A 16,405-nucleotide genomic window follows, 5' to 3' on the forward strand; every position below is an offset into this window, starting at 1 on the left:
CTGTCCGGCAGCCCCACGCTGCCAGCTGCACAGCTGCTTTGGCAGGTCAAGTGCATCGTAACCCATCATCTCTCTGGGGGTTTGACAGTGGTGCCTATCGCAGTACATCTGCCATGTAAAATCCATACCAGCAAGAAAATCCCTTTACACCCACCACCTCTACACAGTTTCAGGGTTACCTCTAGTCCCGGTTTTGGCAAGGGACTGCAATAAAGGCAGGGAAAAGAGTTGAAAGTCTTCGCTTCTAGGTCTTCTAGGCTCATCTGCAGCCAAAAGACCTCTGTGAAGTGCGTGGAAGCCTTCAAATTTACACTCAATTAATCAAAATCAGAATTTTCAGATTAAAGGTTTCAGAGTTATTCACAATTAAAAATTGCTGTCATTTTTTAAATTGAGTAGTAAAAAAAAAAACATAGGGAAAACAAGAGTAAAAGTCCAAAGCTTTAGCAACGCACAGCAAAAAGGAGCAAATCCACTTTCAAAAAGCTACTTTTCAGTATATAAACTGCTTATTTGGCTTAGATCATTAAAAGTAAATGATGATATTTAAGGACACAGAAATTTAAAATGCTTCTGGATAATTCCTTCTGATTTTATCACCAAGACCAGAGTCATTTGCTTCCAGGGATCAAACACTTCCAGCACTTCACCGTCCTCAATGCAAAATGAAAACACCTTGGGCATCCCATCAAGAGGGCATCCAACAACCCTGGGTGAATAGTCCGATTACTGGTAATCTACAAGGTATTGTAAGCATACGGTGCACTGCTCTGCTCCAAACCATTTGCAAAATCGGTATGACAAGACAGATGCAGATAAAAAACTGCAGAGGATGAAACAACAGCAAAGGACAATATGTGGAGACGACGGGCAATATGAACAAGTTGAAACAGCTTCTTTGAAGGGAATAGCTGATGAGGAGCTGAGGGAGGAGCACAGGGAAAATCAGCTGATGAGAACCAGGTGATGGCTTCGAGCACAGAGATGTACGGCAAGAAGCAAAGAGAAAAGCTGGGCGGGGGTAGGCATGACAAGAGGGAGGGGAGTTTGAGAAGGAATGAATTCAAACAGCTTAGCAGTCAGCACAAATGAGATTTCGAAGGTCAGCAGCAGCTGAGAGGAAGGATCTTGAACCTGGCATGATTGAAGATCAGTAAAAGAACTGAAGTTCCTTAGAGAGAACAAGATGAACGTCAGAACATCAGCATGGATGTGGAGGCAGGACATCAAGGAGGGGAAGACAGCTACACAGGTCAGAGCAAGAAAGACAGTGGAACTGCCAACAAGAAAGAAATGGAAAGTAATAAAAATTCAGAAGCCAAATAAAACACACCTTGAGACAGACTGAGCCTCAGATGGCATCAGGACATCTGAATTACACATTGCCTGGAAGTGACACTTTGTCTTGTTTGCCAAACAGCATAAACCCGCTATTGCAAAAGCAAAAAAAGTTGTGCAAACACACTCTTCCTCCCCAGAAGACTGTTGAGTTACAGGTTAATGTAAAAAGGGGAAAATGGTCTCACTAAAGCTGCTGAGAATCGTAACAAAACTGATATTAAAAGAGCTTCTATGGAGCACTCCATTTCCTACCATCGTTTCCAAACCAATACATTACAGCCGTACCGTAAAGCCTCCTTTTGTTTGACCTTATCCTCAGAAGGACTTACTATCACACTGATGTTTTATGAGTTCTAATAACTATTTTCAGCCTGGAATATAAAGGAAGAACTAAAATAATCTAAAAACCTGAACCTTACTGCTAAATTGAAACACAGTGATATTGATGCTCTTTCATCTCTTTTGATTTTGAAGCCATAGTCTGAGAAGCTGCCTGGTTATGTATTACTTGGCAAAGCGTGCACTCACCTTGCAATATAAATAATAAATGGCAAAGCCATTAAAACCTAAAGATTTCCAAAACTTGTATTAAATGGTTACCTTGTTTCATATTTTCCTCCACTTCTCTGGTGTTTAAGCTTTATTGCAAGCAAGGCGATGAAAACCTTGAAGATGTGAAACTGCACTTTACATCTAGACATAAAGTTGTACCTTTCCTCAAAGCAAGAAAGCAAATTTCATGGGGCAACATTATATTTCACAAACACATATTTAAGTCATCAGGAACGACTTAGCTGTGAATTTGGTGCCAAGAAAGTTGAATATATTACTAACGTTTACTCACTTTCTACCATCAGGGCTGTGTTTTGTTAGCACACTAATACTTTGTTAACAATACGATAACCCCTCTAGCTGTTGGAGAGTGAAGAGATAAAGGATTTTACGTGTGTTCCCTGTCATATATAAATTGCCCTACTTCTGCTATCTTCTCTTCAAACTTGTTTATTTTTTCTGAAAGTGATGAAATAAGAGGCACTCGATGTTGCAAAACACAGCTGTTAGAGTTGCACAGGGCAGCGTAAGACTGCGTCCCCCTCCGCACACAAAACTCTGCCTTCTACTTTATCAGAGATCACAGCTCCAGTTCCTTTTCTTTTCTCTTTTTTTGTCTCATCCACAAATTCAATTTCCAAATGTCCAGCTTTCCGTAAGGGTTGGGGAATACTTCCCCAGCTCTTTTCTGCATTAGCCTTTCCTTCCCAGCTGATACCGAAGAGGCACCACCAGCAATCCTCCCGCAAGCACAGCCTGCCCTGCACAGTGCCGCCAGCAGGCAGGAATAAGAGAAGTGGCCCCAGAATTGCACAGAAACTCTTGTGATAGATCTGAAGTGTCTTGCAGACCAGAAAAATTTAAGGGAAAATGGAGATTCTTGACCATATTTGATCCCATACTTCTTGCACCTTTGGGGGTCTCCTCATTCCTGGTCACTCATCAGACTATCCCTGATAGGATATTCCTCCCCAGAAATATTTCCCTCTACCTTTCTCTCATAAGGTCCCACACCTAAGTCTGTATATCCATATGCATTTCTGTTCAAATTACGTGGCTCAGCTTATTTTGTACAGTATGGAAGGGCTGAAGAGGAAACAAGAAAGGAGAAGATTTATGAGTTAGGCTGTGATAAATAGTTTCCTTTGGGAGACAAGTTTTTGTCATTTTTGTTCTCACCAAGGGGTAAGAAAAAGAGAAATTATTCATTGGATCTTATGTTGAAAGAAGAATCAATGCTATAATCACAACAGTGTGGCTTAGAAGTTCCTCAATTTTAAAGTTTCATCTTGTGCTCATCAGCAAAAAAAAGACCTTCCACTAAAATGCAACAGTCAAAGCCATCTTGTCAGCCAAACATATTCTTTTGCATAATCCAGAATAGTTTATCTCCTAGTTAAACTTCATATTCTCAGCATACTTGCTATTATCATGCTTCTCGCATATATTTATTATTATCTGTTATTACTCTTAACAGTTCTGATCAAAATAATGTGCTTGTGTCCCTGCACTAGCAGGGAGATCCATAGTGCACCCACAGCAAAGTAGGATGACACTAAATTTCCCCAGCCTTACTGGCGGTTTGGAGCAGTGATAATTAGCAGCGATCGCTCTAGAGTGTCCACCCCCCTTAGACAAACAAACAATCCCATCCATGTCCTTTATTCTTGTTTGGCGTCACAGCTTACAGGCAGATAGTGTGGATATTATTTTGTGATAGGTTTTTTTTCTGCTGCTGATGTAAGATAAAAACTAGAATCCATATGTTTCTTCCTTGCTGGTGAGTTATTCAGCTACCCAGCTACTCACCATGACTGACGGCACCAGCAAATACCATCAGGTTTTGAACCACGTGTCAATTAGATGTATTTCTTGCACAGGGACTTTGGAAATCATTGAAGAAGCACAAAGAATTGCTGCATCTTTGAACAGGTGAGGAGGTTCATAAAAAAAAAAGTTCATTTTTCAAGCTGTGCACTTAGTGGTATGGCTATTTCCCTATTTAAGTTGCTATAGATACACACATGGATATGGGCTTTTTCTAATTTCCTCAAAGATGGTGAATTAAATTTTAAATCCTAAAGTAGACAGAAACATACTTGGCTCTATTAGTAATGTGTAACTTGGATATTACAGTACCTTCAATCTGGGTGGGATCTTGCTGTTTAAATCAGCATACAAAATACAGAGAGGAGTCTTTCTGAAGTTATAACAAATAGTTCCTCCCTGGTATATGATAAAGATTCACAGTTTAGCCTACAATAAATGACACTCTCTGCCTCAAAGGCATTTTAAAAGACTGGTGCCTGCAACAGCAAAATCTCGCAGGCACTGGAATTGTTAAGCTGTTGCACTTCACATTTTATTTTGTATACAATTTGAAGAAACACAGAGCAAAGACATTTATTGCTCTTCAGAAAGCAACATGGTGATGCCCATGAGTTATTTTCTTAATGTTCTGTTTTATAAAGGATCTTATTTGTCAATGCGATGCCTGAGTCCTAAATCAAATATGAGTCAACAGGGCTTAGGAAGGGAAAATCCACAGAGCTTGTAGAGAAATGGAGATCTCTTACCAATATACCACTCCACGGCAGGGAGTGCTAATCCTTCAAGGAAATTAAGACATTGAAGAAGCAGAGCTGTGAACCCATAAATACTCTCCTTATGTGTCTTTTATCTGTCAGATACATCCTACCAGGGACACAGCACACGTGCATATTTTTTTCAATCAAAGCCTGTAGAATTTTTTTTAAAAAAGAAAGTATTGATTCAGTACAGTACATTTTTTTATTGGGTCGCTTATGGTTTCAATCCCTTTACCAACACAAGCTAGCTAGCTTTTAAGAATTTTTGCACAGAAAAAGGAACATTTATATTCTTAAATGCTTTCCAGTGTTTTTTTTCCTTCCTTTTTTTTTTTTTTTTTTTTTTTTTTTTTTTTTTTTTAACCAAAACAAAGTGACAGACATCTTCAGTCATTCACCAGATGTCCTATTTGGCAAGGAAATCTCTGCCCCACCCAGTTCCACCTTTGCTGACTAAGGTGGGGGAAGAGGACAACATCTACAGGGGATGCTTTGGGTACAGGTACAAGCAGTTACCCCACCTCTGCCCCATCACGACCAGGGTGGTGGATGGGACACAAAACCTTGGGGCAGACAGATAAAAGCTTCTCTTCCTATTCCCATGAGGTAGTCATCATACTGCAGCCCAATGGCAGAAGGTCAGGTCACGAAGTATTGACTCAGTCCCAAATGTCCTGTGAAAGCCTGGTATCTGATACAAGAAAAGGAGAACCTAGCCTGTGTTTCCACCTTGTTAGCAGGAGGACAGTTCCTCTGTGCATGGAAAATATTAAAAACATGTTCCAGCTGTAAAAAGGAGGTGGATATATTGTTTTTAGATACAAATGTTTATTTGCATTTGACTGACTCCACCTGGATTTGTGAATCTGTTGCTGTTGCTCCCATGCTGGGAGCTGTATTCTGTCCTCAGCTTTGCAGGACTCCTCACTGATTTCAGCAGGGATTCACAGGGGCTTAGCAAGGCCCTCCCTCCCACCAAACCAGACCAGAAAACAGAGAGCACATCTGAACATAGCCCTCCTTATGGGTTGTCCTGCTGCTGGGGACCCGCTCCTGCAGTGGTGCCACGCTGTAGGGTCTCTGAGCGTGCAATGGGGAACCAAAGCAGGAACTGGAGAAGCAGGAGGCACCCGTCTCTCGTGCCCCTTTCCTCTGAATAATAATTTGGCCTTATGGTGTGGTCCCTGAGCCCCCACTGACAGGCATCCCTCGTGGCAGCGTGCCGCCCTTCTCCTTGCGAGCACTGCCTCCATGTCTGGGGCACCCTGCTTGCCTCACCCGGGGGTGGTGATTTATTTCCCATCCTACAGCTTTCCCCTCTGATAACAGGAAAGACACACAGAGCAACCAATGCAGAGCCCGCTACTCCATTTTGCAGCACAGCTGGTTTCAGTACCCTAAATAGTGTTTCTTTTTTTTTTTTCATAAATATTTTTCGGTTTGATAAATATTTTACGTTTTGTATCAGCATTTCACTGGAGTCTACTGTTTTGCATGAAAGGGCTAAAAGCATGAAAATCAGCCACATTTCTGAATGCACTGTACTCTCCTGATCTCCCTCATCTCTTTCCTTCCTTCCCTTTTACTCAATCTCTTTCTCAAGTTCTTTCATACTTTAGAAAAAACATATGGTGATGACTTTTACTGTAGGATTTCTATCAAGATAGCTCTGCTCCATGCTACACAGCTGTGTTTTAAGCTGCTCATGACTGAAATCAGAAGGAAACAGGATAAAAAAAAAAAAACGGTAGCATAATACAGCACAATGGAGTGCATGGTATGTTCTGTGAGCAGGGAGAGAGAAGCAACACCTCTAGACTTGTTGAAGTACAATGAGTTTCATATAGGATCTCAAACATTTTATAACCTTAACAGTATTCACTCCAAACCCTTACTTGATTTCAATTGAGGAAACAGACTCAAAACTGGCAACATATAATACCTTTTTCTGAGCACTATCTTCAGCTTCTGAACTCAGTAAATCTGCACCTCATAGTCCAGACTGAAGCAGAAATCCCCACTCTGGTTACCAGCAGGCAGACAGGTACTTCCCATCCCTCCTGGCTCTAGCATCCCTCCTTGATGGAGTTTCCCACCATGGAGGGGGTTTCCACATCTCCTGTCTTTGCGCAGAGACTTTTCCCAAACCCCCCAGAGACCCTCTGGCCCCGTCTCGGGAGGGCAAACTGCTCCTGCATGACAAGCAAGAGGGGAGGAAGGTGACACATCCTGGAGTTTCTCTATAGGAGAGGTTTCAGGGCGTGATCTACTTTTACCAAGATAACCACACAGCCATTTGCTGAGCACCCATCTGCACTTCTGATGGCACAATCTTGCCTGCCATTTGCTAGAGATCATCTTCACTTGATATCTGCAGCACTGAGGGGTCAGCCCTCCAGTGCTGCCTGTGACTTCGGCTACACTGACAAAGACCTGAGGTCCTATTTGCTTGAAAAGTCAAGTTACTCACAGGCTTAAGGGTCAGTTGTACAGACAGTGTTCAAACCAAATGCACATGCTGAGAAAGCAACTGTCTGACAAAACCAGCAAACCTACTGCTCTTAGAGAGCCAAAAGTTAAGCCCAAAGGCTCCTGTTCACAATACTACCGCCTAAAATGTCTGTAGACCTTTGCAAGTCACAGTTCATCTACAGCCTGAGCTGAAATCCCAAAGAAGACAAGGGACAAGCCTGACCAGCTTCAACAGATAAGATCTTAAAAGGCAACTATAGTGTTAGGACCACCACATATCGCCATTTTTTAAAGCAGAGGTTCCTACTACAATCAGGCTCCACTATGAATCAGTTCGATTTATTCTCTGGAGAGTAAAACTGCATTTATAAAAGGCTAGTATGAACGTCCTAACAGGCAGCAGAGTGTATTGTAAACAATACAGGCCAAAATACTTTAGCTTTATGAATCAGTGTTTTTCATCACTAGAATTAGAATTACCCTCTTACAGGGATTCACTCTGCAATCTAAATAACAGCTTCTTACTTTATCACACCCTGCCAAACTAATAAGATGACAGCAAATGCAAATTCAAAGACTACCACTCTAGTCAGTCAAAGACCACTCTGCCCAATTAAATCCGTCAAACACTTTCCTGAAGGTCAGTAGAAAAGCCATGCACAAGACAACTGGAAAATGCTTCACACTAATACAGAACCTGCACTGTTTTTTCATGGTGACCACAATTTCCTGTGCAGTTAAACTGCTTGTACACACATTGAAGGCAGCTTGCTAAAAAAACAGCAGGTGCTGTGATCTTACCTCCCAAGCTCAAGCGGTGGGTCCAACCTGCAGAGCAACTGCTCAACAGCTGCAAGTCCAATGGAAAGGGGAGAACTTCTTTAAAAAGAAAAATAAAAACTTTTTGTAGGTTGGGGAACTGCGAAGTAGTATGCTGAAGCAGGTTGCTGCGTGACTAGGAAAACCTTCCTTTTCTGCAGAGCAGCTAGTCAAGCCCAAGACTGCAAGCCCAAGACTGAGCCCAGAGAAGGAAGTAACTGATAAGAAAACGTCATAGTAAAATAGATTTTTTTTTTGCCTTTAAAAGGCAATATAGCATGGCTCCTACCATAGGTCCATGAGCGTGTACCGTTTTCTTTCAGTTCCATTCTCTAAGCACATGCATGCGCGCACACACGCACACACAAAACGCCTTCTCTCTTTGGCGATTAAACGCAGACGCATTTTAGACTCACTAAACTACAAGGTCTCCAGTTCTACCCTGCGCTCAACACAGGGCTGGCTGCAAAGTCAGGCTGGGGTGCTCTGGGTAGTGTCTCCAGGGATGGAGACTCCTCAGCATCTCTGGGCAACCTCTGCCAATGTTTGACTGTCCTCACTGTGAAAACTTTTGTCCTTGCACGTGGTTGGAATTTCCCTTGATGCAACTTGTGGCCTTTTTATTCTCAGTGTGCACCTCTAACAAAAGGCTGGCTCCATCTTCTCTATAAGCTCTGATGAGGTAGGTGTAGACACCAAGAAGATCCCTCTCAGCTCTCTCCTCTCCAGGCTGAACAAGTCCAGCCTGCCGTGCCTCTTCTTGGACCTTGTGTGCGCCATCCCATGACCATCCTGTTAGCTCGCTAAAGTTTGTCAAAGCCTTTCTTGTACAGGAGAGCCTCAAGCAGGACACAGTGCTCTTCATGTCACCTCACAACTGACATCGATTTTAAGGACACATTTCCCAGCTACACTGAGGGTCAAGTGTAAAAGTGCTTGATGGATGCAAATATTAGCTGTCTTTCAACCCTGATGAGGCAGCATTGCAGAAGCCTTAACAGAACTGAAAACACAACATCAATATATAAAAGTGATTCATCAACCCTGTGGGGATTTTAAAAAATGTCCTGCCTTAACAGCAAAATTCCCACCACGTTCCACAGGCTGAAGAATCATCCTTCTGCTTTTTTAACAACTTCTGTTCTCTTACATCTGAAAACAAGCAGCTGAAAAATAACCAAACTGAATGGCTTTAATGAAAAAGCTGTCATCCACAATTCATCAGACGAGCTAGACCATCAGCTACATGCTGATGTAGAGAGCTTCAGGAAAACCTTCTCAAGAACAAATCCCCGTAGTTAAGATCCATCCTTGAAGCACACGTACATTTGCTGTATTCAGAATTACACTGGAACATGTTCCAGGCATTTTTGATGACTTTCTTCTACTAGAAAAATACCTCCCCTATGGTATTTCGTTGTTTGATAGACCATGCCACAGCTCTTCTTCTAGGATATTTAACACCAGCCTGATGGTTTGCCCCAACTTTTTTCTTACAGACGTTTTTCAGATCCTTAATTATTCCTGTTGCTGTCCATGACATCTCCTTTTCTGAGATAGGGAAGAGGGCACCAAACACATGCATGCCTTAAATCTGACATCTTTCTTGCACAGGAAGACTAGGGGTGGGTGTTTCCTTATCTGAGATGTCTGCTAAGCACTCTTAACATCCTCTCTTGAGTTATTATAGTTTATGCAGAAGGTACGTGAGGGACTCAGATTTTCCACCCTAGCATATGAAAATATATTCATCTCACTTAGACTGAGCTCAATACTGTGTCATCAGTACACAGCACTGATTCATACCAGTACTTACCAATAGGCACCAGCTGTGCTAAAACAGTGCTCGAACAAGCTTAGAAATACAAGGACCGCAGGGATGAGTTTTAAAGCATGATGGATTTATAAGGCAAGTATAAACAAAATATTTTGATATATTTGCCACGTGGACCATGAATCTCTTTCCCTTTTTCTGCTTTATTTCAAGACCTATTGGAATGTCGCTGTGTATACCTAATAATGCTGTCTCACCACATGTTATTAAACTTAAGTAGTCTTTACACATAACCCCAGCTGCAGTCCTGTCACAATAACATGCGGTTTAAATTCTGCACTGTGCATCCTTGAAGCGTCACACAAATAACAATTTTATTGGGCAGCATTGAAATACATTTAACTGGTATGGTGCAATAGTTAACTGCTACCTCTAACTTGTACCTGTGTGATGTTCGTTTGTGGTATTGCTGACAATGTATGTTTATATGCAATGATCTCTCTAATGTAATCTCTTACACGGGGCAGGATACTGCAGGCAATCATTGTAATATTCTTCATTGTAATGAAGAAGTGTGTTGAATCGCAACTCTTAAATATAAAGAGCTTGTATTTTGTAATAAAATATGCTTATGGTTAGCAACAGGCTAGCTGGTGTTACAATAGGGTGTACCGTGATATTGTCCATTACTGTCCCACATAAGAAAAATAATACACTTGACCTACAGCTCCAGTCTTAGGGCCAAAAGCCCATTGCAGCTACTTTGAGATTTACTTGCATGAAAGGCAGAAGAGTCAGAGGGGGGTGTTCCTCCAGTTATGGGCAAAGACATTAGGAAACAGCTAAGATGTCTACGGATTAAGTGCCATAAATTAACATGCACTGTGTCTAATCACTCACACAGGGAGGACTATAATTATAAACAGACCATGTCCCTAAGCCACAGCTGAACAGGTTGAAAACAATCTCTTTTCACCTCTAAAACACTTCAAAAGCCTTGCACCTTATCGTCCCTGTGCCTGAAAGACCTTTCTTTCCACACACCTTTTGCAACGCTGACGCTGGCATCCTGCTGCCCGTGCAATGCAGCCACGCTCCGCTGCAGGTCAGCCAGACCGTGTCCCCGCAGGCTTCAAACCCTTCCACGGCTTTTCTCCTCCTCTCCTGCAGCCTTGGCTCTCCTCTGCATCAGCCCCGCAGCTCTGAGCGGCAGCACACGTCCACTGCCGCCTCCTTGCCTGCCGACGGGCTCTCACCTTCCTCCCTTCACTCCCGGGTGCCTTGGGGAGCCCTAGGAAGGGCTGTGACTGCCCGCTTTCTCCTGTCATCAAGCTTGGATATTTCTTAGCAAGGTAAGTGGCAACCCAAAAAGCCTGGAGGAACCATTGATCCCGTTACTGCCAATGAATAGGGATTACATTCAGAGGAACTGGGACATCCGCCTAAGAAGAGACAGAGCAGCTTCATCTTACTTGGCAGCATTGCATTCTGGCAGCCCGGAGGCGGGTTGCAGGGATCCCCAGCTGAGAAGGGAGTTGGGGTCTGCTGTAGGTGAACAGTTTCTTTGTGGGAACTAGGGAAGGTTATTCCTGCAGTGGCCTTTTCTGGCTCGACCACCTCTTGGCTCTTGCGTTTGTAACTGCCCACTGCAGTCTCCCAAGACCTTTGCCTTCCTGCAGGCTCCTTCTGCTTCAGGCAATGAGTTTCTCCAAAAGCCATTATTTTGCAAAATCACATTCGTGTAATGCAATTCCTTCCTTGCCACTGCTGATACAGTCACGGGTTGTGGACATGTCCTCCATCCAAGAACATACACAGGATGGGGAAGGGCGCGGCAGGGAGCAGAGCAGGGACAGCAGCACAGATCTTCCAAGCTGATAGTGGAAGCTTCCTGCGGACCTTGCAAAGTATCTTTGTTTTAATAACAGCACAATTTTAAATGAACCCTTTGAGGGGAACCTCTTGGTCCATGAAAAACTAGGGCAAATCAAAATGAACAGAAATTATTTAAAAGTGATCTCATTTAAACAAATAATATCTTACCCTTGTATAAGTACAGAGGACCCGATTTAATTCAGTTTGATGCAATCATCTGAATCACACCTTTATTCCGTGTGACCCTGTTCTTGTTCCTATTAAAGTCAGTGACACTTCCTGTAGCCACTAGTGATTTAGGTACTGAAATGCCTGCCTCGTTTCTGAAAACGGACCCTGAAAACTTAAATGCTGTTGAAAGGTAAATGAGTCCTTGTAAAGCAAGAGTCATTGCTCAGATGGCATGTGCTCAGGTGGGGGGGGAGGAAATTTGACCCACTGGTGGGACTGTGTGTTAGCAATGTATCCTGAAATGCCACGTGTGATATTTGCAAGAGAGAGAATACTAAAGACTGGGGGATTTGCAGAATGCATGTCAAAATAATACCTTTTATGCTGTATTCTTCCTGCATTACATTTGCCAGAAAAAGCCTTGAGAATGCAAAGCAATGGTGGGTGATCCCATTGAACCTGTCACAACATAAATACTAGGGTCTTTGGGGAATGGAACCATGATATCATGAAATACCTGTTGGCGCAACAACAGCATCTCACTCTTTGTCTCGATCTGTTCATGCAGGAAGGAGTGGGGCAGACCTACCCCTGCAGGGCTTCACCTCTAGCTGGAGTCATGGGATCCCTGAGACATGGGATCTCCAACCCCCATACAACCACCACCCTCCACACCAGGACCCACCAACCCCCGTGGACCTCTGGTATCGGCATTTCCAGCGGTGCCCTGCACAGCTGCTGCGTGGAGCCGGAGGAGGAGGAAGAAGGTAGCATGGAGGGTGATGACCCAGGCCTACAAAGATGTGAAGAAAATGAAGGGAAACCTCTGCCACGTAGCAGAGCTGGCAATTTCCAGTGCAAATCAGCAAAAAGGCCTTTACGCTTGGGCTGGTAAAGACATCTAGGCTTGTATACCGGCATGTCTGGAGACAGAGACATGTAAAAAGAAGTTCTCTCATGCTGAAAAGCATGTTTTTGGTGGGGTCATTCTGAGAAGCAGTGGGTCTCCAAATCTCACCCTTTCCCCTGGACCTGGGCCAGGAACAGCCAGGAGGATAATGTCCTGTTAAACCTAGGCTGGGAGACTGGTTTATGATTTTACATGCTTGCGCAGCTTTCACTTTCCAAACCCTTAACTCTGAAAACCTGTCTTCGAATCTTCTAAGGAAATCTTTATTTCTGTTTCACTGACAGGCTGTCTTATTTAGGAATCAAGATGAGCCACAAAGATCAAACATCTGTGAGTAGACTGTTTCCGCAAAGCAAAGCAAAAGATCACTCCTAAGTAGGGGGTACAACCTACAACCAGACTAGAAAGATTTACACTCCCCAAAACATATGTGCGGAGGGCTAGGAGAGAACAGTGCCTGCTGGCAGAGGAGGAGATGGGGCAACGATCAACCACTGGTCTTGGAGCAGGTTGTCCTCTCAGCAGAAGGAGCCGAACATCCCTGTGAAACAAAAATCAGATCCCTCTGAGACTAGGGATGAACTTTGAGCTGTCAGACTTGGTATCAAAGTCCCAAAGTCATTTGCCTCAAAGAGATCTCTCACACTGAAGTGACTCTGTCTGAAAGTTTTCCTTATGGCGCAGTCCCAGGCCCTTGCGGTAAGAGCTTAGCCTTACTTAAAAGGCGTAAGGAACAAGATTAATTTTCTGCAAGCAGTCTGAACTTTGAAAGAGAGGCATTTAAGCGAGTGAAAAATAAAGTAGCAGGGGAAAAAAAACCAACAAACTACCTGTAAAATGAAAGCAATGTTAAATAAATAACATGAAAGCGTACACCCCGCTACAAATTTAATAGGCTACGCCCAGCCATGAATTATTGAGCAGAACCATCCATTTGCTGCCACGGGGAGTACTAGTGAAATATTAATAATGGTGCATGAGCTAATCTTAGCTTTTACTTGGTGGGGGGGAGAGCAGAAGAGGTTGGGAAAGCCTGGCCACTATTATCCACCCAAGCAGCCATGTCCTGCAGCCAACCCCCAGCTGGGAGGAAGGCAGGTGCCCCTGGCTCTCCCGGGAAAGCGCCCAAATCTCGCGTCTCCAACAGAGACCAGCAGCGACTCCCCCAGCTGATAAACACATTTCCAGAAGGATATGGGTCTAGAAGTGTCATTCACAGGGGCTGTTGCAAAAGTACTGGCTCTCATGGTTTTGGGGGTTTTTTGCACTCAAAACCAGAGTTTTGGTTAGACCCTGACTCAGCCCGAAATCTATTTCCTAACTGCTCTGGGTTTTTTTCAGGAAATATTTCACCTTTGGGATCGAGGGAAAAGGTATGAAAATGTGACTAAGCTGGCTAGAGGCTTACAGGAGTAGAAAGCATAGCAGAACAGATGGAAAAAATGTTTTATTTTTAATTATAATAATTATGACAGATTTTTTGCAAAGCTAGGAGGAAACAAAGTAATGATTTTCAAAAATCTGGATCTGGCAAAACTGTCTCATAGTTTACCAACCTTCTCATTTACCTGTTACATGTAATAGCCTCAATCTCACTCAATTTTTGATGAGTGAGCCGTAGGTGGCTTTGGCACTGTAGGAAAATGGGCTTCCCCAGGCCCCCTCCCCTCCCGCTACGTGGGTGCAGGGCTCCGACGCGTGCCCGGGGCAGCTGTCACAGCTGATAAAGCTGATAAAGCTGATAAAGCATCTCTGCTGGGAACCCAGGCACCGCCATCCCAACGCCAGCATTTCAAGTACCTGCCTTCTGCTGCAAACCAGTGTGACAGCAGGGGGAAAAAAAAACCAAAAAACCCAAACAATTATAAATGAAGCTGATCTCCCACCCGAACAAATTCTCCACAGGTGGCTTTTTGCCAAGAAAAGGATAATTCAATTTGCTTTGGATCCAGACAGAAATCTGCACACAGACACCTGTAGGACTGAATAAAATGTCGTGTGCACGCAGGCCTGCTTGCATGCATACTTTCTTGTATATTGTATCATTTTGTTTTGATTTTATATATTTTTAAATGCTGGAAATTTTAACTTCCTAGGCTATTTGCTTTGCTCTTAGCTTATTTTTCATTTTTTTTTTTCACTCAGCTTTTTTAAAACCTATATTCCTGTATCTCTTCCTCTTTTTTGGCATGTTTCCCTTTATTCTCTCATTTTCCCTTTGGCACATTTTCTATAATTATTTCCCTTCTCCCTCAACCTCTTGCCATTTCCTCACTCCCTGACTCCTGTCCTAGCAGTTTCTGCTGGCTTGCACTCAAGCAGTGGTTTTCTGTCAGCATTCTTCATATTTCTAAGTGTATTCAGCTCAGAAGCCCCACTTCTTTTTGCAGCCTTTCACTTGCATTTTCCAAGCCTGGGAGTCAATGGCTTGAAATTCTGCACAGAAACTGCCGCTCTGAAAACCGTACAAGCAGTTATTAGTTCCCTGTTGGAAGGGGAAGTTTGCCTCCTCCAGGAGGAACTTGATGTCCTTCTACAGCAAATCTGAAAAAATAATAAATCTCAGTACAGAATCTGGAGAGCAAATGCCTGAACCAATAGGGGTTTGTTTCCAGCCTTGCTGCGGCTGTGTTTGCAGAGCTGGCTCTGCTTCTGGCTCTGCATTGGGGGACTCGCCACCCTCCCACGGGTGAAGGATGAAAGCCAGCGCTATGTGCCATGTTGGGTAACAGCCTTTCACTCAGAAGGAACATGTCCTGCATCAGCTGAAGCTGCAGGAAGACAAAAAAAGATTGTGGGGTTTTTTTCATCTTGCTGGTCAAACACCTTCTTGTCCTAGTGGTTGGCACTGGTAACTGTTGGAAGCTCAGCTGAGATAAGGTTCAAGAGATGCAGATATGCTCTGCAAGGCAATTGAAGGGTAATCATCCAAAGACAAGTTCCTATTCTAGAAGACTATATAGAGCAGTAGCCAGGCTTTGACAGTAATGGTGGCGAAGATTGCGAGGCTTTGCACACCTAAGCAAAAGTTTGAGGCTGCCTGGACAAGTTTTAGCAAAAAATGTATTTAGCACCTGACTAAAATATGGTCAGGAAGATCCTCTATATTGGGATAATTAGCAATCATACAGAAGGCCCATGTTGTAAAAGAGAAAACTAGACTTTAATTTTGTTGATTGCTTAAAGTGAAAGACCTTTGGTGGAATACAGAGACATGGAAGATCCACCACTTGAAAGCAAGTGCCAAGAGTGAAGTGTCAGATGCGTATCAGGTGGCATGAGTTTGCTGACACAGATGCTGCTCGTGTAGGTATCATACTCGAGCTGCCTGTGCTGCTAGTATACAGGCAGAGCACATCCTCAGACAAGCAGAGGACTTTCTCATCTCCTCATCCTCACTTAGCTGCTTCATTTTCTGTGCTGCTGTGGCCAATGCACTCTGAAAGCTAATGAGGCAAAGTCATCAGGTGTGTTTTCAAATGTCAGAAGACTCAAAAGAGCCCCTAAACAACTGTTCTTGAAAAAGAGCACAAAACGTTAGCTCTTGAGTGTTATCTAAAGGACAGATAAACTTGAAACAAACATTAATTGCTCTTTTGACACAGCTTTCAAGAGGCACAGGGGAAACTGAAATGTTAAACAATTCGGTAGCAAATGAAAACTCCACAACTGTATTGATTGTGTGTGTGTTTTTGTCGCTGGTGTCAGGACTTTAGAAATCAAGGCCTTCTGCAGAGCAGAGCCAGGAGACAAGCCCTGTGCTATCCAAGTGACACATACTGGAAATCCCAGCAAGTGCCCTCTTTGCTCTCACAGATCATGGAAAAAAGAACAAACTCTTCCAGGCAGCTGCCCAGAAATCCCCTGTATAAACAGCCCAAGGAGCAATAGCATTTGGCCATA

At 43.4% G+C, this 16,405-nt stretch overlaps 1 protein-coding gene across 2 annotated transcripts in view; it reads right to left on the reverse strand.

Moving 5' to 3' along the window:
- The window catches only part of LCP1 (lymphocyte cytosolic protein 1), a 49,759-nt gene that overhangs the window by 22,957 nt on the left and 10,397 nt on the right, over positions 1-16,405 (reverse strand). The window contains exon 1 of one of the 2 annotated variants that reach the window (XM_075741827.1): positions 7,755-8,675. The exons of the other annotated variant lie outside the window; for it this stretch is intronic. The gene's annotated coding sequence lies outside the window, so the exon portion shown is untranslated. Of the gene's footprint in view, positions 1-7,754; positions 8,676-16,405 lie in introns of those variants that run through there. 2 annotated transcript variants of the gene reach the window in all.

This window comes from Balearica regulorum, chromosome 1 (assembly GCF_011004875.1).
Source record: "Balearica regulorum gibbericeps isolate bBalReg1 chromosome 1, bBalReg1.pri, whole genome shotgun sequence".
NCBI lineage: Eukaryota > Metazoa > Chordata > Aves > Gruiformes > Gruidae > Balearica > Balearica regulorum.